Raw genomic sequence first — 25,427 nt, forward strand, 5'->3', positions numbered from 1 at the left:
AATATATTTTATCAAATATATTTCAAGTGTGTGTGTGCCACTTGGTTGTATGGCAAATATTTTCTTACTATAGATTTCAGTCAAAAAAGCCCGAAAAACAAAACATTGAGTGAGATCATATAGCCTCTAATAAGCTTTTGCGTGGATTATGGGCTTTAGAATTTAGAGGATTATTTTACCATATCCAAATTTGATTATTTTTTTGTGGGTTATCCTCCAGCAGATCAAGGGCATTAGCTCCCAGCAATAGGCAAATAATAATGGAAACTTAGTAAATACTTCCAGAATTGTTTCAAGCTAGGCTGTATCAGCTTCCTGAAGGTAAAATGTTGTTACTGATTGAAGCATTTAGTTTCAGGTAGTTGTATAAGAAAGAGACAGGAGCATTTAGTTGCACAAACGAAGCATACAGTTCACAGAAAAAGGATTTTGTTAATACCTTATTTGGTTGTTGAGCCAAGCAGAGTGAATATAAACTATGACTGTATACTTGTGTTATGACAAGAAAGGAAATAATAATTATCGCTCTTTTAAAATATCTGAAGATTAAAACCTTTGTCTTTCATTTAAAAACAGCTTTGTAAATGTGACCATTGTTTTTATTACGAATAATATGTGGGGAATAGGGAGAGATTAGTCAAGGGGGATGAAGTTATAGTTAGATAGGAGGAATAAGTTCAAGTGTTCTGTTTGGTTAACAACCTTGTGCTGTATATTTCAAAATAGCTAGAAGAGAGGATTTTGAATGTTCTCACCTCAAAGAAATGACAGAGGTATGAGGTGATGGATATGCTAAATACTAATTTGATTATTATACAATGTATACATGTATTAAAACATCACACTGTACTCCATAATAGTTATTACATGTGAATTAAGACAATAATTAAAAAGAATGACACATTTTTTTTTCTTGCCTCTGTATCCACCAGAAGTTAGCATAGGGAGGAAATTCTAATTGTACTACTATCGCACGCTTGCATCTTATCTCATGACTGAGAAATATTTAAGTGCTGTTCAGCAAGTTAAGCATGAGAAAGAGAAGATAAGAATTCACATAATTGGCGGGGCACAGCGGCTCACACCTGTAATCCCAACACTGGGAGGTGGAGGTGGGCGGATCACGAGGTCAGGAGATCCAGACCATCCTGGTTAACACGGTGAAACCCCATCTCTACTAAAAATACAAAAATTAGCTGGGCGTGGTGGCGCGCGCCTGTAGTCCCAGCTACTCGGGAGACTGAAGCAGGAGAATGGCGTGAACCCTGGAGGTGGAGCTTGCAGTGAGCCGAGACGGCGCCACTGCAGTCCAGCCTGGGCAACAGAGTGAGACTCCGTCTCAAAAAAAAAAAAAAAATTGCACATAACTATGTGGATATCCATTGTGTTCTTTACAAAGTATGTCATTCTTTCTGTAACATCCATGGTGGAATATAACCTTAGTATTTACACAACCACCATCAGCAGCAGCAGCATTTGAGAGCTTAGCAGAAATGTAGAATGTCGGGCTCCATCCTGGACATACTGAATCAAAATCTGCATTTTAGCAAGATCTCCAGGTGATATACACGATCATTAAAGTTGGAGAAGTCCTGGTATACAGGAAAAGTCTTACCAATTGCTGTATAGACCTGTGTTCACTTCATGGATAACATTTGCTCTGGAAAAGAAAAATTAACCAGTAGAGAGGGCCAACAACTGTTCATACCCTAGAGCTGTGATTGGCCACCTAATAGTGTCTAAAATTACGATGCTGACAATGACACTGCTGCTGCTGTGGATAACACCCATTATCAGGTATTTCCAAGTGTTAGCCATTTTGTCTAATATGTCAACTAACCTGTTTAACTATCACCTACCTCCTGAGTTTTATGCTCTTTTATAGACAAGACAATTGAGGCAACAGGTTGCCTAGGATCACCACCCCCTTGTAAATACAAGCATTCTGATGGCTAGCCTCAGGTATGCCCAAGGTAGAGTCTGTGACTTGGAGCTGAACTTTTTAAAAGTAAGACAGACTATTTGTTTCAAATAGGAAGAAACTATGACACTTGAAAGATTCCTATGAAGTTGTCAATTGAAATTTGTTTAGATAATATTTGTAATGAGCAATGTGTTTTCCAATTTGCATATTTGAAAAGATAAGGAAAGCCTTCTGTTTTAAGCTCGTATCACATGTTCAGGCTATCACAATTTATTATGTATTATGTGCCACGTGGCATCTTAAGCCCCATTAGAGGCCCTTAGCCCCGGACATTCTACTGGCATCTAAAGGATGCCTTGAGAGTGAGCTGCTTTTCTGAGGACAAATATTTGTACATTTGTAACATGGGGAAAGGACTCCTTACTTGAAATGGCTTTAGAATTGTACAGAACATAGAAATGCGGTTTGTCTCTCGTGTGCTAAATTAAATCCTTTTAAAGGAAGACATCCTTTGAGAAAGGAGATGCAGGAATACCAACATTTTGATGTTTATTGGGTGACAAAAATCAACTCAGTCAACAAATGGTTTTGAAAATAGCATTGAAATGTGAATTGGAAGCAAAAGGTAGTGAGGTCATGTTATGGTGCAGAAAAACAATGCTGTGTGTACTGCTGATCAACTAGGTAGACATTAGCTGGTGGATCATGGCCACTAGCATGGGAAAAGGAAGAATTTTTATAAATGAACTAGCATAGACTGCATTTTCAAGTAGGAATAATGACTGTTTTTCAAAGTTATTACATTTGTTCCTGGTTTAAAAGGAGAGCTACATATATAACATAAATTCATACAACCTCAAATGATATACTGTGAAGAGTAGTTTCTTCTCCTCTTCTGTCCCCAGACCCAAGTTTCCCTACTGACACAACCACTGTGTGCAGCTCCTTGTATATTTTTCAGAAATATCCTCTAAATACCTCATAAAGAGTTATGAAATATCTTCATAAATAAACAGTATATGCAAAATCCTTGTTAAACAGAAGGATAATATACCAGGGGCCCCTAATCCCCTGGCTACAAACCAGAGCACAGGTCTGTAGCCTGTTAGGAACCAGGCTGCACAGCAGGAAATGTGTGGCCTGCAAGTGAGAGAAGCTTCATCTGTATTTACAGCCACTCAAAATCACTTGCATTACAACCTGAGCTTTGCCTCCTGTCAGATCAGTGGTGGCATTAGATTCTCATAGCAGTGCGAACCCTGTTGTGAACTCTGCATGAGAGGGATCTGGGTTGTGCACTCTTTATGAGAATCTAATGCCTGATGATCTGTCACTGTCCCCATCACCCTCAGATGGGACCATCTAGTTGCAGGAAAACAAGCTCAGGGCTCCCACTGATTCTACATTATGGTGAGTTGTATAATTATTTCATTATATATTATGATGTAATAATAATAGATATAAAGTGCACAATAAATGTAATGCGCTTGAATCATCCTGAAACCATCCCCCACCCCACTTCCGGTCCATGGAAAAATTATCATCTGTGAAACTGGTCCCTGGTGCCAAAAATGTTGGAGACAGCTATAGTATACAATGCCCATTGTTCTGCACCATTCTTCTTTTCCTTAAAATGTATCATAGAAATACTTTCATATTGGTACTCCTACTTATACTTTATTCATTTTAATGGCTCCATGGCATTCTACAGTATGAATATAACATACTTTATTTAACCAGTTACCTTTGGTGACTTTTTAGATTAGTCTCAGTCTTTTGCTATCATAAATAGTGCTGCAACTATGATCCTTGTCCATGTATTATCAAGCATATGTGACTATATAGATGTCCAGGTCTTCACATTCAAAGTCCTGATTTATTTTTACTAAAACTGGGTAAGCAATGGGGAAAAAATAACCAAGTAGCATAGGAGGCAGGGTAATAATAATTGAAAATAGTATTTACTATGTGGTAAGTAATTTATAAGTATACATTTAATTCTTAAAATTCTAGAGGAAGATATTTATTACTATTATTATTTTTGTTGTTATTACCGATTTAAGTGAGAAAGCTAGGATATGAATTCACCCAAGAAGCTTGTCTTTGGATCCCTTGCTCTTGTTTGCTACACTGTACTGTTTCTTGGTGATTCTGTTGCTACTTTGGCAATGAGAGTGCATTTATTGGATACCTACCACGTGCTAAGCAGATGACATGTGTTAGTCACAGTCTTCATGATAGCACCATGAGATGTCGTTGTTGTTTAACAGATTCTTAATAAGGTTTACTAACTTGCCCAAAGTCCCAGAGCTAGTAAGCAAGGAGCTAGGAATGGCCTGGAAGCAGGATGTCTGACTCTTGTGACTCATGACAGAGAAGGGAGTTTCAGGTATTGATTCTACATCTAGCAGGCTGGAAGGCAGAAATAAAACTAATATACATATGAGGCTTAATTAAATGTATTGAAGTGATAAGAGGGATAGGAAGGGCTGTCACAAGGACCAATGGAAGACAGTTGGTGGGGCACAAAAATAAAAGCATCTGTAGCAGAGAGGAGCCATGTGGATCCAGAATGCACTCCTCTATGGAGAATGTTTCCAAATCTAGATTGTTTTGTTCTCACCAACTGCTTCAACTGTTAAAACATTCCACACCTGTACATTGCATGTATACCTTCAGCAACCCATTGTCATTAGAATGGCAAGAATTAGAATGGCACATGTGGTGCTTGCATGTCCTAGAGAAAGAACAGCCTTAGGTGACTGCTCCGAGTTGGACTTTGTGGCCACAGGGAGCAGAAATCAGCAAGTGCCCCGCATTAGAAAATAAAAGTAAGAGTGCTGAGAAAAGTAAGAGTGCTGAGATTCTTCAAGGCAATGCCAATTTCTCCAGGTCAACTTCTCCTATTTTAATCTCTGTTTCCAGCAGTTCTGCATCTTTGTAGGTATGCCATAAGCAGCCATAAAAAAGGCAAAATTGTACGATTTACAGGTCTAGTAAAATTATAAGTCATGTAGGTCTTATAGAAATTATAATTTTAACTGAAGTCCTCCGTATCTATTGTTTTACTATTATTGCTGTTACTATTTTATAAATCCATTTTACTATCTAGACCATGTTTCTGTGTTTGGTTTCTTAGGTTTTGAATACTGAGTTTTCCTGTTTCAGAATACCTCATTTAATGCAGTGAAGTTCTGGTAATATTTCACAGAAAAAAAATAAAAGGTGTAGCACAAATATGTCAGAATTATTTATATGATAGTTATAATAGAAAATAATAACTAAGATATATAATGAGTTTTCCTGTAGGTCAGAAAATATGCAGAGTTTTATATACATTAACTGGTTTAATATTAAGAACCTGTGAGGTAAGTATTACAATTATTATTGTTGTTCCCATTTTACAAATGGAGTCTTTGATTCTACATTTTGAGATTAACAATTAGAATGGCATTAAAGCAAACTTTTGTAAAAGAAGAAAATACTTTCTAATTCTACAAAACATATTTTCGATTTTAACACTTCTCCATCCAGTCTTTCTTCAAATATACTCAGTAATCAATATATGTACAATTTTGTATTCTGCTTTTTAAATTCAGTGTAGTCATAAAAAGTTGGTTTTATCAGTCTTTCTTATTACCATATAATGACTGCCTATGATTAATTGCCAAATTTATTTCTTGATTTCCTTCTTTGGAGACATTTCCATTCTCTCTTATAGATACTATTGCAATGAAAAAACATTGCTAGTATTGTGTACATAGCATTATTTTATTCTCTGGGAATTTCCTAGGAAAATGTCCCCTCTTCCACTCAAAGAGTAAAGATCTTTCTGACTCATTCTAACTCCCTGAGTCAAAGTCATTTTCATAGGAACAAATAGTGAATATTATTAATGCTTATTTTAAAATCTTAAGAGAAATGTCTACTTTGAACTCTTTAGGAATAAACTCTTTTCAGTATTTTAAAGATATAAGTTTCAATACATATGTCATTAATGTATGGGTAATCCATATAAAGCCTAAAGATTGAATTTTTGCATCATTTAATTTTAAAAGTCAGTGAGTGGGCTGAGGAGGATGATATATGCAAGGTAAGTATTTATTCTTCATCTACATGTATTTCTTGAGAAATGGCTATGTGCCAGGCTGTACAGCAGTTGCCAAGGCTATGATAATGGATGGGATAGAAACAGCTTATTTCCAAATAGGGCATCACTGAAAGTCGTATCATAGATTCTTTGTCCTTGACGTTGTGCCACAACACACTTTTGTCCTGACATTGCTGATTTCTTTGTTCTTTTGCTTTTATGGACTCTGACTCATTTCTTACTATCAGCCCAAGACACAAAGGATAAAGAGTATCTTACTCTCAGCAAGATATCTATATCTATATAGATATAGATATATAATTTCTAAGAATTTCTGAAATCATATTTTCTCCCTCCCATGCCAGTTCTGGTGGGACTTTAGAAACCTTTTTGTCTTCCCAGGATGAAAATATCTTGCTCTGTAGTTTTAGGAATACCTAAATCATCTCATCCTCATTTTTATATCTTAGGTTGTATCTAGATACATTTGTCAGTTTATCTTTGCAGCACTTTAAGCTAAATAGAGATTTTGGGCCCTCCATGACAGGAGCATTCTCATGTAAAAATAAAATGTAATTTAGGATATGTATCATGAACTATTAATATAGTGCACCACAACTGCAGTTTTTACAGATAGAGATAAAACATTTTGGGTTGTGTTTGGCAGCCAAATATACACAATTCTTAGGTAAAATCAACTTCAGAATCACGCTTTAACTTTTCCCTAAATTTCTCCATCCCAGAAAGACCTACTAATTTATTGATAATTATAACTTTATTACTTTATGATATAGAATTCTCTTTCAAATTCTGCTGTGCAAACTTTTTATTTTGTTGATATTCAAACATTTTGGTGGTAATTCTTTGGTAAAAATTGCATCAAGGTAACGGCTTACCATGTAGATCAAGCCCTTTGCTACTCCACTGGATGCTACGCTCTGAAAAATAGTTATATCATTTTGTGGGAATGCTTCTACGCATTACCTAATATATATTGAGATTTCAGTAAATTCATTATGCATGTGTTGTGTATATCAATCGATCAATAGATACACACTAATATATGATTTCAGTAGACAGACTTTTTGAAGGAAAAATTTGTATTAAAATGTAATGGTATCTTCCCCCAGCTTAAATTTGTATGTTATTTTTAGCTGACATGCCTAAATTAGTTTTCTAATGTTATTACATAAAAATATGATTTGAACTTTTAGCAAAGATAAGTTTCAGGAATTGGAATTTATAGAGTACTCGTCTTCATGAAAAACGGATAGATGGAGATAATTTCATAATGTCAGAATACTGATTCCACAGGTTGACTTGGGCTACCTCGTTGTAAAGCTGGCTCTGCTGGGTAACAGTTGACTCATGGGCATCACCAACATAGCACAGAGGTAGAGAAGAAAATATTAATACAAGGGCATGTGAAAAAGGAGCTGTGATCAGTTTTCTAAAACTTTCCTTACATTTCTAATATCCTGTAGCATTAACATTGGGATTGCAGTCCTCCTTGTTGCAACTTAGCACATACCCTACTGTCTGAACTCAAAACCCTAGGAACTGCTGTCTGAGATCTGAACGTATTCTTGGTTCCAAATCAATCTTGTCACTCCTCGGAAAGCAATGCAAGATAATAAGTGGTATTCACCTGATTGCTTTCCTGCTCCGAGACAGCTGGTGACGCGTGTCTTCCTGATAACCAGGAGTTTCAGATCTAAGGCATGGATAAAGGGAAACTGGAAGCTCTCGGAATCTAAATGTGACAGTCGATGGCTGAGGAGAGGGTCAGAAGGAATAGAATCTGTGACACGTATGAGAAAGGAACAAAATTTATCTGCTCTGGTTGCAATGATTAGATGTCTCTTTGTCTGGCTTTCCTTGCAGTGGGTGACTGATCGTACCCGCCAGCTGGCTAATGTCATAATTAACAAAGTGCTACTACATCTGCAAAGTTTAATCAAAAAATTTGCCAGTGATATGATGGCATTGTCACAGAGATCACAAGGAACACAGAGTCGACTTTTGCTCAAGGTGGAACGACAGAGCTGTGTAGGCAGATGAGAAATTGCGAACTTGTTCGGCCAAAGGTATGTTTCTTTCATAATTCCACATCCTAGGTTTTCTTATTAAGATTTTTGTTTGATGGTTCATGGGTTCTTTTTTTGTTTCTTGACCGAAATGATTCAGAAAAATATCCGTATGCTTTTCGGGCATTTTTAGCATATTCTCTGAAAGCTTTTTTTTCCCCCTAAATCTGTAAATTCATAATATAACTAAACAGCTTTTGATGATGAAAATGGAATATAAAGCAATATTTTCTCTGTTGAGTCTAACTAATCTTTATCAGTTTTCAGAATAAGTATTTGGTAACAAATATCAATGGGACATTTATATTGTGTAGCGTTGGATTTATTTTGCTCAACAATGTAAAACCCGTTGCTCTGCTATATTCTATTGTGTCAACCTAATTCTAGGAAAGGAAAAAAAAGCAAAGTGTAGTTATAGAATATGTAGAGGTTCTATTTTCATTTCAAGACATGCTCAAAGGAAAACTAAGGTCTTGACTTAAGTCGCACAACATAATTGGGGCTTTTTAAAACAACATTTATAAAAACAACTATCTCTTGAAATTATGTTCTATTTTCCAGAGCCAGTCTGGTCATAGACTATTTACGTGTATTTTCTTTTTACTGTGATTTGCTTTGCTTGATTGAATATTTAAAATTTGAGGAGTTTCCCAAATGATAGTCTTCCTGTATTACTAATTAATGAGCGTGAATATTGATGAGGAAGGGCATGCGCCTGTGTGTATGTGGCTGTGCGCTTAATCTAAGTACAAAGAGGGAGGAAGAGGTCTCAAAAAATATGCAGAAGGCAAGTTTGGGTTATTTATGCTGTGTCACACCACCGTTACAATATCAAGGCAATCAATTTGCAATATAATCGGGGACATATATTAAGGTTCTTCCCCTCCATGGTTATCTCGGCCACTATATCATGGCAAAATGCAATAATTTGTCTTTTGCCCATTACTATTGTCTTTTGTGTTAATAGCAGTTTTTAAATTGTCATGAAATTACATTTTGGAAACAAATTTTGCACAGCATGTCTATTTTAATAAGCTCATTTAAACTTTCTCATGGTTTTATTTCTAATCATGGGAGACTAGACATTATCAATATATTCATTTTAAAATTTGACAATGACATTTTATATTCTCAAATAAAAAATGAATCATTTTATGGCATTATGAATTTTAAAGCCTTTCAGTGTCCAGATAATTTTAAACACTGTTCATCAAAATTTTGGTGGAAATTTGACTTAACAGATTTCTAGTCTTCACTAAAATTTAATTTCATCAGTAAGAAAAACTGAAAGTGGAGATTTACATCATTATTTTCTTATATTCTGGACACCATGTTTACAGGACAATGTTATTCTTTTAATCACTATCTTTTTGTTTCTCTTTTGTTTCTTTAACTTTGATTCTCCACCCCTAGCCCAGTGTCTGGCACATAATAGGCATTCAGTAGGTATTTATCAAACGAATGAATGAATGAATCTAAGTATTTCCCCTGTTATTCAAAGGTGGTTAACATTTGCTTCCTCCAAATCAGTAAGTTTTGTATGCAGTAAACATTGTGAATAGAAATAAGTAGGTGAATAGAAATAAGTAGATGAATAGAAATAAGTAGATGACAATTACAGACAATAGGGAGGATTAAGTTCCTAAAGTCATATATTGTTATTTTAACCTAAACCACCATAATATTTTGTGTAATTGAGATTTGGTATTGTCAGAACTCTGTTGGAGTATTGAAGGTCTATGAGGATTAGAAAGTGCCCAGAAAGTGGTTCACAGCTGATGTCCGGTTTTTTTTTTTTTTTTTTTAAAACAGGATTATCTCCTGAGATGTGTAGAAATGAACTCTTGTCAGAGTTTCAAAGGAATTAATGTTTTTTGGTAAAATGTGCTAATGTAAAGAGTTAGAAGATTAGTGATACATAATGAAAGCAATGCATTCTTTCGCATGGAAATGGGAATATAATAAATGTCTTGCAGGTGACTGGGGCTGTAGCAATTTTATTGAAGATTAAAGTTTGATTGACCTTTGTTAGGGTGATTAACCCTTCTGAAATTAAAAGCCAGAGCTGAATTATTCTGCTCAATTTAAATGCAAACATCGAGCAGGTCGTATGTCATTCAAATAATAATAAGAAGAAAATCTTCCTATTTTAATTTTCATTTTTGCACTTCTGAGTGGTATGCTGCTTTAGAAGGACCATAGCTCTCGCAAAAGCATTCTGGTGGCAGAGAATATAGAATAACGTTACAGATAATTGGGAGCATATAGGAAGAGTCCCAAGCACTACTGCCTGCATTCGAAACATCAAAACCACCATCCCAACAAAAGCAGGGAGCATGAAGCCAATCTCTGTACACTGAAAATGCATGCTCCCAATAGAAAAACAACCTAGGGATGTCCTGAAGGGGTTAGGAATAAATAACAATGACATCTCTATTCTAGTTCAGTGCCAACCACCGAAATTGCATATCATATCCATGTTAAATCTACATGATGTCTCCTGGAAATGCGTGCTTTTTGGTACAGTTGCTTGTGAAGCAGTTTCTAAAGGTTGATTATTTCTGATGTCTGGAATTTCATTCTCCATGATCTCTGACAGTTTCTGAATGTATTCAGTATTTTCATTAAGTTCAAAAATGCTGTAGGAGAAGCTAACTAATTATTTGCAATGCCATTTAATGGTGTAGTTTTATTTTTCTTTGTTAAATTTTCTAAGCCTTGGTGAAAAGTTGTGTATTCGCATTTCTTCAAAAAACTGTTTCCATTTTTCATATCATGTTAATTTTGTTTAGTTCTAAGTCAGTGAATATTTTTAGTCTTAGGTCCCACCACATAGTGAATGTGTCTGCCTTTTATATGTCTGTGAACTATTAAAATGATAATAAAGGTTCTCTTCCTTCCATATGTAATTTATTTCTCTCTTTTCATCAAAGAATTCACTCTGAATCTGTCAAGGTAGAAAAGTCCAAGGCATTATAGTGTAAAAATTAAGAAGCCTGAGGTGCTATAGTTTATTTTTGCACAAGCTTTTCATGTATTCTTTTAACATCCTTCTAAAAGATAGGCTTCTACTCCAAGCCTGTGAAGAAAGTCAAAGATGAAAAACTTGTTTTAGAGTGACTGAGATTATTCAGCTGGCAAAGTCACTCTGGCATCCTCCAGAGAGTTGGATAATACCTTGAAGCGTAGATTAATAATATGTTTAACTAAGATCTGTTTGCTGTAAGGATAATTTCCTAGTTCTTAATTGTGGGACAAGTGTTCAACCATAAATTGTAAACAAATACGTTGTTCTGTACCTTGTCTGATAAAGTGTAGATTATCAGCTTTAGCTTCAGTACATTGAATTGTCAAACTTTAAAAAATTCAGTTGTTTCATGATACTTGTTTTCTTATCCAAGATAATTTTGACTAAAAGATAAACATGACCACTAAATTATATCTCTAAAATAAGCAATATTAATTCTTCAGACATAATTTGTCTTCTCTAATTTAGATTAATCTTATTTTACCTCTTAACAGAACTAAATGAAAATAATCTTCAGTATTAAAATTTGTTATAAATACAACATTCTCTAAAGCACAAAAAGCTAATGTGCTGAACTGCTGATAACATCCTTCTCTACATTGTCATTAATTATTAGCAGTCTTTTTATTAAAGAAAATCATGGGTTTGGAAGGTGAAATTCATATTGTTTCAGTGTAGAAAAAAGTGTTGGTGAAAGAGCAAAGGAAAATAAGATTATACTTTGCTAAATCCCAGATCCAATAATTTATTTTGCTTCAGTGTGCTTCGAAGACATTTTATTTCTTTATGTTGCCTTTGTTTTCTATCAATCGGTTTCCACCTAATCCACCCAGTCCCAGCCCTGACATTTTCTCTTACGGTTGTGAAATAACATTCTTTGCTATGAATAAGCCAAGATTAATCCATTTGATATTTTATAGACTGCATATTTTAGCTAGAGGGTTTCTGTTTAAAAAGCAGACTGTTTTAAAAAGTGACCAGTGGTGTTGTTTTATTTGTTGTGCATTGTTTATGAGTCAGCAATTTAATTTAATTTTACAGAAATTTAGAGTAGATGTACTATAAGCGATTTTATTCTTCTGGACTAAGGAGAGATAGCAAATGGCAGACTCAAGGATTTTCTAGGTTTTTCAAAAAAATTATTCATAGTAAAAAAGTAGTCACATATGAATTTTTCAAGATTATCCTCTTTAACAGACAATAATTCTAAAATAAAATTATTTGGTTAATAATGGTCAATGGAATTACTTCTTGTAATTTGTTTAATAAAATCATAAAAAATGCTCTAGAAACGATAAGTGTCCCAATGTTAACTTTCCAACTTAATTAGGAAGATTAGTTTTCTAGGACTAGTTTTCAAGTGAGTTGGAAGGTGACCTAATATAGCATAGTGGTCTGTGGCCTATTTGATACAATTTACACTATTTGTATTAAAATTATCATACTATCTCTACGTATTACTTTGGAATCAGAGAACTTCATAAAAAGATACTTTTAACCCAAATGCCTTCAGCATTAGCATTTCTGGAGCCATCATTGACTAACCTTTATTCAGTTTCAACAAGTCCTTTATTAAGCACCTAGTATGTTTCAGGTACTCCCCCCAATCCAGTGAGGTGAGCCTATGAGCCATGTTGTATAAACAAGAAACTCACACGCAGATTGGCGAAGGTTTTACCTGAAGTCAGATAGCTAGTCCGTGGCACAGCCTGGTTTGGAAGCTGGTGAAGCCTTTCCTTCACCAAAGCTGTCTTTGGGATAATCATAGCATTCCACTTCGCTAAAACTTGGAGACTATAAGAATAGGATTCTTGCAAGATGAATTTAAACCATTTCCACAGAAAAAAGAATTTACTAAAACTCAGGAACTACAATGAGATAATTAATTCTGTACCGATTCACTCTAGAGGAAGTATGAGAGGAGGGGGTTTAGAGTGCTTTGAGTAATACACTGGGTCACCCATGCAATTAACATTACTCAGTGGGCTTATTTCATAGAGAGAAGACATTTTCCTCCCCAAATATTAATAGTTTAGTTCATTGAAAACCAATCATCAGGCTTTTTAAAAAACTGTCTTTAAAATGCTTGCGCTTACCTATCTTTCTTTTAAAATTTATAAATAATTATGTTTAACGGAATCTTAAAGTCAGAGACATCTGTCCTACCTCATATGGTTTCTTTGGTGTGAGCAGTTTGACAACCTGTTGATAAATGTGTCTCTATATTTTATAATTCCTGCTCTTGAAACTGAGTATAAGTCTGTTAGATGTCTATGCTGTCAGGAATTGCCTAATTGTTTATGACAAATGCATTTAAAGGAATATGTGGAAAAAATATTTTTGATAAATATCAAAAAATAAATATAGAAGTACTGTATTGCTGCAATATGAGGAAAAAAACATGCAAAATAATTGAAAAAAAACTTTTTTCTCCTTTTCTTACTTATGAGAAAAAAAGAATTAACTTGAGTTATGCAAAAAGTAAACTTCTGCAAAATTAGACCAGGTGGTTCCAAAAATTTGGGATTGACAGATTCATTTTCACTTGGTGATTTCATCAGCTTTCTCATTGTTGACTCTTTTGGTTTGTAAACTCTCTGAAGTTGACACAGAGAAGTGTGGTCAGTCTAAATCCATCTCTGTATTTATCCGCACGGCCTAGAAGAGACGCTGATATGTGGTAGAGGGTGAGGAAGTGTTTGTCAACTTGGATTGAAAGTGACTATTACCATTAAGATAAAAGTAGGGACACTGAGCCCAGTACTTCATTATAAAGGCCTGGTGTTTACATTAAGAAATAAAACTAAGCTTCAAAGTCTGAAGGAGGAAAAAGAAAAAGTAGAAATTTGTGACTGTGTATATTATACACAAATAATCTCCATCCTAGATTATTCTTATATCTACTTCAGATGCTTTTTAAAATGATCCAGGTTTCTTTACTTTAGCTTTAACTTATGCCCATGAATCTCCCCTTAGCCAGAACCTGTTAGTCACTATTTAGCCACTTATTACTTCACAACAATGAAACTAGTTTTTCTGAGCTGATTAAAATATTTAATCAAAATGATCAGTTTGGTTTATGTTTGGAGAGACAGAGGAAAAACAACTTAGAGTCTTCATTTTGAAAACGAATGAAAAAGCAACTAAAGGGCATTGTGTAGAATCAGAGAAGATGAAGAATATTTGCAGGAAAATAAATTGCTATTGTGATTCTAATTACAAATGAAAGTATTTTGTAGCAGAGAAAATTAAAGTGTTTAATAAAATGAGACATACTGAGAGAATCTTCCCTAAGAGATGCTAGACAAGATGGAAGATCAAGTTTGACCAACATCCTTTCTAATTATATAAATACTTGAGAATTCATTAACCATTTGAGTCCTGCTTGATGATTAAACCCTTAGGCAGATGTGAATCAACTTTACTATGTGGAAACATTGAGGAAAACATTTATAAAAAATATGATCCAATTTCTGAAAATACAGGCCAATTATAGACTGAGATTTAATTTAGGAATTTTACACTGTCTGCATGATGTATATATTAATGATGATTTCTCTTGTCTCATTCTTTATCTTCACGAGCAAAAGGAGATTTTTACTCATTGACATATTATTGAAGAATCTCACTTTTTTGCAAAATTACACATTTTTTTGCATAAATGTGCCTAATTACCTGAATTCAGTTTTGATTAGCAGTGTTAATTGATGCAGCTGTGGATGGTATCTGTTTACCCAAATTACCATGTGCAAACAGCAATATGTCTGGAAGTGAATATGCTAAACTGAAAATACTAATTAGGTAAGACAGATTGTTATTCAAGTCACATCGTGGAGCTTTCTAATGAAAGCCTGGATGTGTCAGGGTTTCATGATATTCAGACAGAAATGTCTATATTACATATGATTTCTAAATTTAATTCATAAGAACAGATGGGATGTCAGCCAGGGTTCTTCTGCCTTATTCTGGTATTAATGTGAATATTTTACTCAACTGGAGATATATTCATGTGTTTTTTTGTGAGAAACTCATCATGTGCTTTGACAATATGCCAGCCCTGTACATCCAGACACTTCTATTTCTTTATCAATATATTTGAAGATTATATCCACCTACCATCCCAAAGATGAAGATGGATAAGCCATCTTGCAAGCTTAATCACATCAGCTGGTTAATTTAATCATATCAAATAATAGAAAGGTTAGTTAAACAGGCAGCTTAACTGAGTAATATTTTATGGATGTTTTCCTTTTGCACCCCCCAAAAATAATAATAAAGGTTTGATCCTAGGATTGTTAGGAATCAGTGAACAATTCACAGGACTGAAAGGTGAATTCTCATTGCCTTCAGGTTGTTTTGAATCTTTAATCATTTAAAAATGGATAGCAAAACAGTGCTTATTTTCTAGTGCCCGGTTTTAAAGTGTTAACAGCCTTTTTTGTCTTTGGTTTCCATTAGCTTTGTCCTAATGCATGACCTGCTTTGCTTAAGGTTTTTCTTGAAAGAAAGCATTAATCTTTACTTTCTGCTGTGGCACTCAGAACTCATTAATGGCAGTGTAAGTTAGAGGTATCTGAAGCTTAGAGTACAAATCCTGCAGATCAGATAGTGAAGAAATAATGGACCCATCTTTCCTTTCCCAAGAGGCTAAATAACTGCTTAATGCATAATAAGTCTCCTCTTCCCAAAGGCTGTGAAAATAAGGCCTCTTTACTCAACCTTAAGAGTTTAAGATCCCTATTAGATATTTTAAGATGCCACGAGCTAAATGGGGGTGATTTTCATGATGCAAATTTGAACATAATTATAGTTTGGCACATTTAATTTAGGTTTAAGTGAGAATCATAATTACCAAAAATTGAATTATTTCAATTATGCTAATTTCTATCCCCAAAGTTTTGTGTAATTTGGATTCTCTAAAACAGGTTTAGATCCTGCAGAATTACAATGGAGTCTCATACTAAAAATAAAAAATTTGTGAAAATGATTCACAAATGATTCACAGCTAGTTACATCTTAGATACAGAAATGTTGACATACTGTTAACTGGCCCAGGAAAACTGGAGGGGCTGGAAATGGCTTAAATCAAAAATAGAAACAAGGGCATTATGAGTTAACTGTTTGGACCATTTGATTACCATTTTCTACATCAATACTAATTTAACATATTATTGCTATTTGCTGTCTAATCAATGAAGCTAATTTCAGTATTTTAAAAATAAAATTTGTGTGCATTACAGTTATGATTATTTAATAGTACACTTTCAGAAAAAAGAATACTGTAGTCATCTTCAGAATTATCTTGCCTTTGATTATCATTTAAAAGCATTAGGCCTTTCAAAGGTGCTTAATGTAAAATTCCTTAATTCTTGGAGATGAAGAGTTGGAAAGTTTCATTTCCCTGTGGCTGAAGGTAGCTTGGTAAATGCTCCATGGGCAGTGCAAGAGAGTTCTTTGTTACAGAACCAAAGTGTATGTGTACGTAACTGTGTGTGCACATACATTCATAAAATCGCCTAACCATTGAATTCAGACACTAGATTTGGCCAACCAGTTTGATTTGTCAGGTATGTTTATTTCTGAGTTCACTAAGGCAACTGCTAAATAAACCTAAGTCTGCTTTTACAGCACAGACAAAGGAAGAAAATTCCTTCCTAAAAGTACAGCAATCTATTCTAAACAAAACGATGCCTGGGCACTTTTTGCTATCATGAGATTATCCAAATATTTTAGTAAAGTTTTGTTTTGTTTTGTTTTAATCTTCATGTGGAGATGCGAATGTGTTTCGTGTAGGACTCTTGAAACACATGAGCATTTCTACATTTTAACTTTAAAATGGGAAAACAGGTCAGTGATGTCAAATCGGAAACAGGGTTATGAAATTTTATCAGACATTTCAATGAATTGTCTTTAGGCAAATCACCCAATCTCAGTGTGCAAATTTAGTTAATTTTAAGAATAAACATAGCTATCTTTCTGACTTATTAAGGATTTATCATTTGTGCCCAAGGTTCAACGGATCTGTAAATGAAGTGTGTGAATCTTGTCTTTGAACTCTAATTGGCATGTGAGGGAGGCAGGTCTGACTGAGTTAAAGGCTGAAGGACTTAATCCTTTGAAGAAACTTTGATTTAGTTTTATTACTTCTAAGTATTGCTAATGTATTCTAAAATTAATTTGAGTCTGACTGCTTGGTGTATCCTGATTTCCTTTCCAAAGGATAGATTATAGGCGCATTGAGGGAAATCTATTTCTTTGTTAACCTTCTGTCTAACCACAGTCACAGCTTTACCACTGAGTAGTGTTGTAGTGTTGTGCACACAGTAGGGACACTTGAAGTGCTAAGAGAGTGAACAGTGGTTACCATGAATAAAAACTATGAGCATTAACTCCATTTGTAACTGTCAATCACCTGTATTTCACGACCAGTGTGTTACCTGGCCCAGGGGCCATAAAGCCCCTGAAGACATTTTAAAAAATTTAAAGCTCCTGTTTTTGAAAAAGATGTATATTTTTGGTTGGCTTATTGTCTGACCAAAGAAACTCTATAACATTTCACAAAGAATGGAATTCATTTGAACTTGTTCCCTGAAAAGTATAGCACATGGATTAATACACACTTGGATTAATGCAAATTTCAGACAAATGGGACTTGAATTGCTAAGCAAAGCTTGTAGATGGGCAGATCTAAATTCAAATTTTGCCTGTGTCATTTGCTAGCAATGTGATTGGGAGGCATTTTCCTAGATCTTTTGGGCCCTAGTTTACCCATTTGGAAAGAAGAGAAAATAATACCTATTTATAGTGGTGTTGTGAATGAACTATATAATGTATATAAATGCCTTAACCCAATGCCTAACATCAAGTTTACACTCAGTAAATAATAACTATAATTGCTGCATAAAGTACAGTAGCTCTGTGTTAGAAACCATCAGAGGCAATTAGAGAAGGTTTTAAAATCTGGCATTCATTAATTTACTTAAACTTTTATGCAGTAAAATTTCCAATCAGTGTGAGTGTATCCATAGATTAGATAGATAAATAGATAGACAGATAGATATAGATATAGATAGATAGATACACAAGTCCTTTTTGTCCCAGGTGTATATATATATATGTGTGTTTTGTACATACACATATATCATTTATGTAAGGACAAAATTAAATACCTGGCTTACTGAAAGTATATAGTACATACACTTCTGGCTTTCTTATTTTCTAATAATTTCTAACAGCTATACAACACTTCATAGCTCAAAAATAACTCTATACATATTATCATATTTGATTTTCACAGCAGCAAGACAGGACAAGTGATATTGCATTCATTTTCTATAAAGTACACAGAGATGTTAAGTGATTTACCTGGTATTACTTTAGTGAAGACAGGAAAGATGAAGGTAGGAGACTATACTTGGAATCTTTTTCTGGACTGTTTGGAAAAACAAGCTAATAATACTGTTTTTCCATGGAATATTGGCAAACAAAAATGTCTTAAGTGAATAATACTACATTTAACTATACGTCACAGAAATGAGTATATTAAGAAATCCAGGTCTCGAAAGGTGGATAGAATTAGTTTCTCCTCAGTAAACGTTTATTAAGATACTCTGACTCACTGCCTTCCTTCAACAGCTAAACATTCTCATTTCCACTCTTATTAATAGGGCTTGTATGAAAATGGAGTGGGCAAGTTAGAAAAGCTGGAACCAGGAACTTAGGTCTCCCTTAGGCTCAGACAAAAGCTCAGAGATCTAAACATGGTAAAATGTCTAGAGATTTCTTAAGAAATTAGCACATGGAGGCAGATTTAAAAAAAAAAAAAGAAGAAGAAGAAGATGCTTCCTTTCCTTTTTATAAGGAATTTTATATAGGAAACAGAAAATGACCCAAGGAAGCCATTGGATTAAAATATTTTACTGATTTAACAATTATCTTACAAATACCTTCTGTATGTCAGCTATTGAAAAGGCACTTTAGGAACATAAAACGTGCAAGGCACAATGTCTTCAAGGATCCTAAATAAGCATCCTTATTATTATAATAATTACTATATGCTTATTGCAACAATGATATCATTAACAGATAAATTATTTGTCTTTTAAATTCTATGGATATTAAGAAACACATTCATTCATGTATTCCTTCAACAAGCATTTATTCCTTCTTGCCCTGGGTAGTGGAATATGAATGTGGGCTTGGAAGTCAGGTAGCCTGAGTTTAGATCCTTGGTTCTCCACTGATTAGAGGTGGGGACAATTATATGAATGTTAGCTTCCATGTCTATAAAATTGAATTGATCATAAGATTGATATGCGAATTATTATTTGCAAGATACTGCCCCTTGTGCATGGCATACACAAGAACTACTCTATTATCATTATTATGCTTCTCCACTCAAGGGATATACAAGTAGTTAGGGAGTGAAACAAACACACCTGAAGCAACTAGATAATTTTAATATGACATGGAAATCATTGTAATCTCACTTCGCCTGGACTCTACAGGTGCTGATGAATTTAGAAACGGGAAAGGACTTCTCGAAAAAGAGAAAATAATACCAAAAATGTTTTCTGTACAGTGTGGTGTCTAGATCTAGCCATGTCTTTGTTCAATATATGCAGCCTGATGAACACCTCCCTGGGGACCACTGTTAATTTAGAAGCCTACAACATCTGTGCAATTTAAATAGGACCAGAGCCCAAACACCAAAACACATAGAATATGATTTCCTATTCAGTGTGGTTGAATAGGACCACATCCATCCCTAGGGCTTTGATTCATGAACTACACAGCCCTAATTGACATGGGGTTGTTGCCTTTTCAGATAGCACGCATGGCAGAGTTTCGGTGTATTTGGACTTCTTCAGGGTTCTTACATCCAGAAAGTCCAAATTAGATTTTTGTCATTAGCTTGTCAAGCTTCTCTTAAGTCCACTTAATGAGGTCTGCAGTGGAATGTCTTTTATGTTCTGTGGCCTTTATGCTTAGTCTCAGCTACTCTCAACTGTGGCTGAGAAGTTAATGAAGTTACCACAGTGTTCACTTGAGGTCTGCTGCTTTTGAAAACACACCTCGTATGTGTTTGGGTATTTAAATTCTGTTTTCTAGCTTTTAGGGTTTATATCCTCGTGGTGCATTCAAGTGCTATGGAAATAAGACCAGATGGATGTGACAACCAGCCATTCGGGAAATTACATACACATTACATTTTAAAAAACCAGTGTACATATGTCTATCTGGATGTGCTCATATGCCGGATTATTTTTGTTGCATCCAAATGGTTGGGATTTCAGTGAAGCAGTTACTTAGAATGTCAGCACGAGCATTCCTTCCAGGAGGAAAGCAGGGCCCGCACCAAGCCTTTTTGTCAAAAACAGTCGAACGTGGGGACAGAGTAAAGGCCGTTCTGCATTTCTCTACCTCCTTTTAGTTTTTTCCATAGTTCTCATCACTACAAGACTTTATACCATAAAGTTGTTGGTTGTCTATCATCCCTCTGGAAAGTAAATGCTATAAGGACTGGCAATTTTTCTGCCCTGTTTAATACTTTAGTGTTTGGCACATAATGAGTGCTCTATATATGATAATGAATACATTCACAATCACTGAGATAATGAAATCATATTTAATTCCCTTCCCTTTGTGCTGAAGCCGGCATAATATGGAGGCTTTCTTTTGTCTCTTAAATGATGTGCATATGACTATGAATAATGCTTTTGCTGCTGCCTAACATTTATATAATGTTTACTATATGCCAGACACTGTTCTCAGTACTTTACATCTAATTCTGACAACCCTTTGAGGTGGGGGCTACTATTCTCCCTTTTTTATGAATGGAAAATGGAAGCACAAATCCTACCTGATGGAGCCAGGATTCAAACTCACCAGTATGATCTTCTACATCACAAGTTGTTAAAATGTGGCTTCTGGGGTTTGAAAATAAGTCATCTCAGGAATGTATCCATCATTCTGGTAAGCAAAGAAAGCCATCCTATAACCATGATCTCTTAGTTTTGTGCTATTCTTAAATATGCAATTCAGTTTAGCTCGGTGGTGCAAAGATAATTATTCCCATTTTACTCTAAGAAGTAGGAATCTGTAGAGGCATTCACTTTTCCTATTTTCTATTATATCTCTTCAGTGATTTGCCTACCTCCTTGCCCTTCTATCAAAAAGAAAGAAGAGGAGACTAGAAGACTAATGCTGTAAATAAACACTCCAGGTTTTGATGCTAGTTAAAATATTGCATTAACAAGCCCAAAGCATATTGTCAAACTAAATGGAAAAATTGGTATTGAGGATTTTATCTTGGCTTACTCATGGTTACTCAAGTTCATTCTTACTAAAACATATTGTGATAGAATAATCAGATTTAGATTTGAAGTTAAGAAATATCATATAACTTTTAGTAACAATTGTGCCTGCCCAATTGGGTTTGGTTAGCCTGATAGTAAAAATTAGTTTGTAATCCTCAGCAGAGAACCCACATGATAGTGTAGGCTTTGTCTTAGGTTAGTGCCAGAATTGTAAATTCCTTAAAAACTGGTGAAAATCAACTCTAGACACTTAGGTAATCAGAGAGTGGACAGTATGTACAATGTAATGGCTAAGTCTTCAGAAGAATGGCACAATTTTCAGGGGTGTATTTGTGTAGTGGGGGAATCGAGTTCCATAGCCGGAGATGGCACCATGTCTTCGCTAGAATTGTAAATTATGTTCATTAGCTATCAATTTCCTTGAAACCTTTCCTATTGTCCTTCCACACAGCAATATTATTTTATCAACTAATTTCCCTGCAATCCACTCCAATCAGTCCAGAAGGTCAAATCAATTTTCTTGTATCTCTTTTTCTCCTGAATTAATCAGTCCAATGAAATCCCATTAAAAAGTCACATGGCTTTTTTGGGGTTTATATAATCCTGTTGATTCCTTCTATATAATATGTATTTGTTACCTAATATGATAGAATATCAATTTCTGCCCCCAATAACAGAATAAGATGATTCATGCAAAATGCTTAGCAGTACTAAGTACAGGGTAAAAAATTCCAATAAATTACATCTATTAATAGGCATCTATTCTTTGTAAACATATTTAATACATTGGAAGAGAACTGAAGAAAATCATTTTTCACAAGACCTTTTGGGTGTGCCCATGGTTTTTCCCATTCTGGGTCAGATCAACAAAATCACATTTACATTAAATTACACTCTTGCACTTCAGGCTCTCTCTAGTCTATTTCCTCATATTTTTCCTTTCATATACTGTATTATGAAGGCAACTGGTACTCAACTAGCAACCATCATCATCACCGTGATAACTATATCTTCCCAAAATAGTACCAACATTTATGGAGTAGTTTATAATGCACCTTTACATATGTTTTCTTCTTTCCACAGTCCACAGTGGTTGACATTGCAAGTATAGAGGGAACATCATGGAGCTAGTGAGGGACAGATCTAAGATTTAGAGTCTGACTCTTAGATGTCCTTCACAATGATAAATAAGAGATTTGTGGGATTATTAATGCTGTGGATAATTTTGAATAAACCCTGCAGACATGTCCCACCCTCAGAGAACAATTTTTTTAAAACTAATCAGTCATTGAGCTTGACCTTAAGGAATGTGAATATTCTCTCCTGTATCTCTTCTTCTATCACCTTCAGTTAGCATCTTTGGAAAGGGCTCTCAGTTTTTGGCTTCCAGTTACTCCCAAGCTTTTCTAGCAAGTAGAAATGCAAGCAGATAATCAGGGGATAGGGCTACGGATATTTGCGTTTTCATTAGGACTATAAAATTTCAAGGGCAGAAATATAGCAGGTTATGGTATTGGATGAGGAAAAAATCCTAGGGATGAGCAAGTTCTAGTCATATTTCTAACACTGCAGGTTACCTATGACTCCACGTAAATATGTCTAACAGCTTTAGAATGGAAGAAGAGATGAGTAGGGCACACTTTTTAAAAATTACCTGTGTCACTGGATGGGATGAGAAATGGGAATATGCCAGTTTCTTATGTAAATAACAGTTCATCAAGTGACATAAACACTTCAGATAACAGGAAGGATTTACCTGCTGGTGCAATTTTGAGTGTTTAGTCATCACTGGCACAAAAAGAAAGTAGGAACTGTTAAGAGGATGACTTAAGTAGAGCTGAAGGAGATATGCCTCAATCATTATTACCATCAACTATTGTTATTTTTTATGGTATATCCTAAATTTGGTAATTTGGTTGTCATTGTCCTTGAAGGGCTTTTATCTGAGGTGCATTGCTATTTTTGAGGACTTTTAATTTTTCCCTGTCACTGAGAATATTTGAAAAATACTACTTTTTTGTGGAGATATCTAATCTTTCACGTTTTAAATCAAGGAAATAGGCTGGGTGCGGTGGCTCACACCTGTAATTCCAACATTTTGGGAGGCCAAAGTGGGTGGATCACTTGAGGTCAGGAGTTTGAGACCAGTCTGGCCAACATGGTGAAACCCCATCTCTACTAAAGATACAAAAATTAGTCAGGCATGGTGGCACACACCACTAATCCCAGCTACTTGGGAGGCTGAGGCAGGAGAACTGCTTGAACCTGGAAGGTGGGAGGTTGAAGTGAACCGAGATCTCACCACTGCACTCCAGCCTGGGTGACAGAGCAAGACTCCATCTCGAAAAAAAAAATAATAATAATAAAATCAAGGAAATGTTGATGCCAAAGTAAATTTTGTGACTATTTTATGGCGGTGGAAGGTAAAAAAAAATTCTTAATTGACAAATTAAGATTGTATATATTTATCATGTATAATATGATGTTTTGAAATATGTGTCTATACATGGGGAGTGGTTCAAGGAAGCTAATTAACATATACATTATCTCACGTACTTATCTTTTTTGTATGTGATGAGAACACTTAAAATCTACTCTTAGTGATTTTTCAGGCATACAATTAACTATAGTCACCATATTGTACAATAGGTCTCTTGGACTAATTCCTTCTGTCTAACTGAAATTTTGTATCCTTTGCCCAACATCTCTCCAACCTCTCACCCTCTCCAGCTCTTGGTAACCACCATTTTTCTCTATCTTTCTATGAGTTAAACTTTTGTAGATTCCACATGTAAGTGAGATCACATGGTGTTTGTCTTTCTGTGCCTGGCTTATTTCATTTATTTCATTTAACATGAAACAGCCAGGCATAGAAAGATTGAACTGGAGGTCAACTGGAGGATGACTTCCAGTTCATTCTATGTTGCTGCAAATGACAGGACTTTATTCTTTTTTTATCACTAAATAATAATAATAATATAATAATAATATGTATATATAACATCTACACTGTGTATGTGTATCACATTTTCTTTATCCATTCATCTGTTGATGAACACTTAGGTTCATTCTTCATCTTGGCTGTTGTGAATAATGCTACAATGAACGTGGGAATGCAGATATCTCTTTGACTCTGACATATGAATTTTATTTCCTTTGGACAAATACCCAGTAGTGAGATTGCTGGATTATATTACAGTTTTATGTTTAATACTTTGAGGAATCTTCATACTGTTTTCCATAATGGCTATACTAACATACATTCTAACCAATGGTGTGAGAGGACTCCCCTTTCTACACATCCAAAACAACTCTTGTTGTCTTTTGTCTTTCTGACAATAGCCACTATAAAAAGTTGAGGTGATATCTGATTGTAGTTTTAATTTGCTTTTGTCTGATAATTAGTGATGTTGAGCCTCTTTTCATATACCTGTTGGCCATTCATCTGTCTTCTTTTGAGAAATGTCTATTCAGGTGCTTTGCTTAATTTTAAATCAGATTATTTGTTTTCTTGCTACTGAGTTGTTAGAGTTCTTTATGTATTTTGGATATTAGCCCCTTATCACATGTATAGTTTGCAAATACTTTCTGCCATTCTGTAGGTTTTCTCTTCATTTTGTTGATTATTTCCTTTGCTGTGCACAAGCTTTTTAGTTTGATGTATTCTCATTTGTCTATTTTTGCTCTTGTTGCCTGTGCTTTGGGGTCACATTTTTAAAAAATTTATTACCTACACCAATGTCATGGAGCTTTTCCCTTATGTTCTAATCTAGTAGTTTTACATTTTCTGTTCTTACATTTAAGTCTTTAACCTATTTTGAATTGATTTTTGTATATGTTTTGAAATAAGGGCCTACTTTCATTCTTCTCCATGTGGATGTTCAGTTTTCTTGACATTTCTTAAAGAGACTGTTCTTTTCTCATTATGTAGTCTTGACACCTGTCAAAAATAAATTGACCATAAATGGGTGAGTTTATT

General features: G+C 34.8%; 1 long non-coding RNA gene across 9 annotated transcripts in view; it reads left to right on the forward strand.

Annotated features, from left to right (window-relative positions):
* LOC112135801 (uncharacterized) overlaps positions 1-25,427 on the forward strand; it is a 106,329-nt gene that overhangs the window by 64,122 nt on the left and 16,780 nt on the right. For all 9 annotated transcript variants that reach the window (XR_008512074.2, XR_008512076.1, XR_010135817.1 and 6 more), the window contains one exon: positions 7,899-8,101. This is a non-coding gene — a long non-coding RNA (uncharacterized LOC112135801). The remainder of the gene's footprint in view (positions 1-7,898; positions 8,102-25,427) is intronic.

This window comes from Pongo abelii, chromosome 10 (assembly GCF_028885655.2).
Source record: "Pongo abelii isolate AG06213 chromosome 10, NHGRI_mPonAbe1-v2.0_pri, whole genome shotgun sequence".
Classification (NCBI taxonomy): domain Eukaryota; kingdom Metazoa; phylum Chordata; class Mammalia; order Primates; family Hominidae; genus Pongo; species Pongo abelii.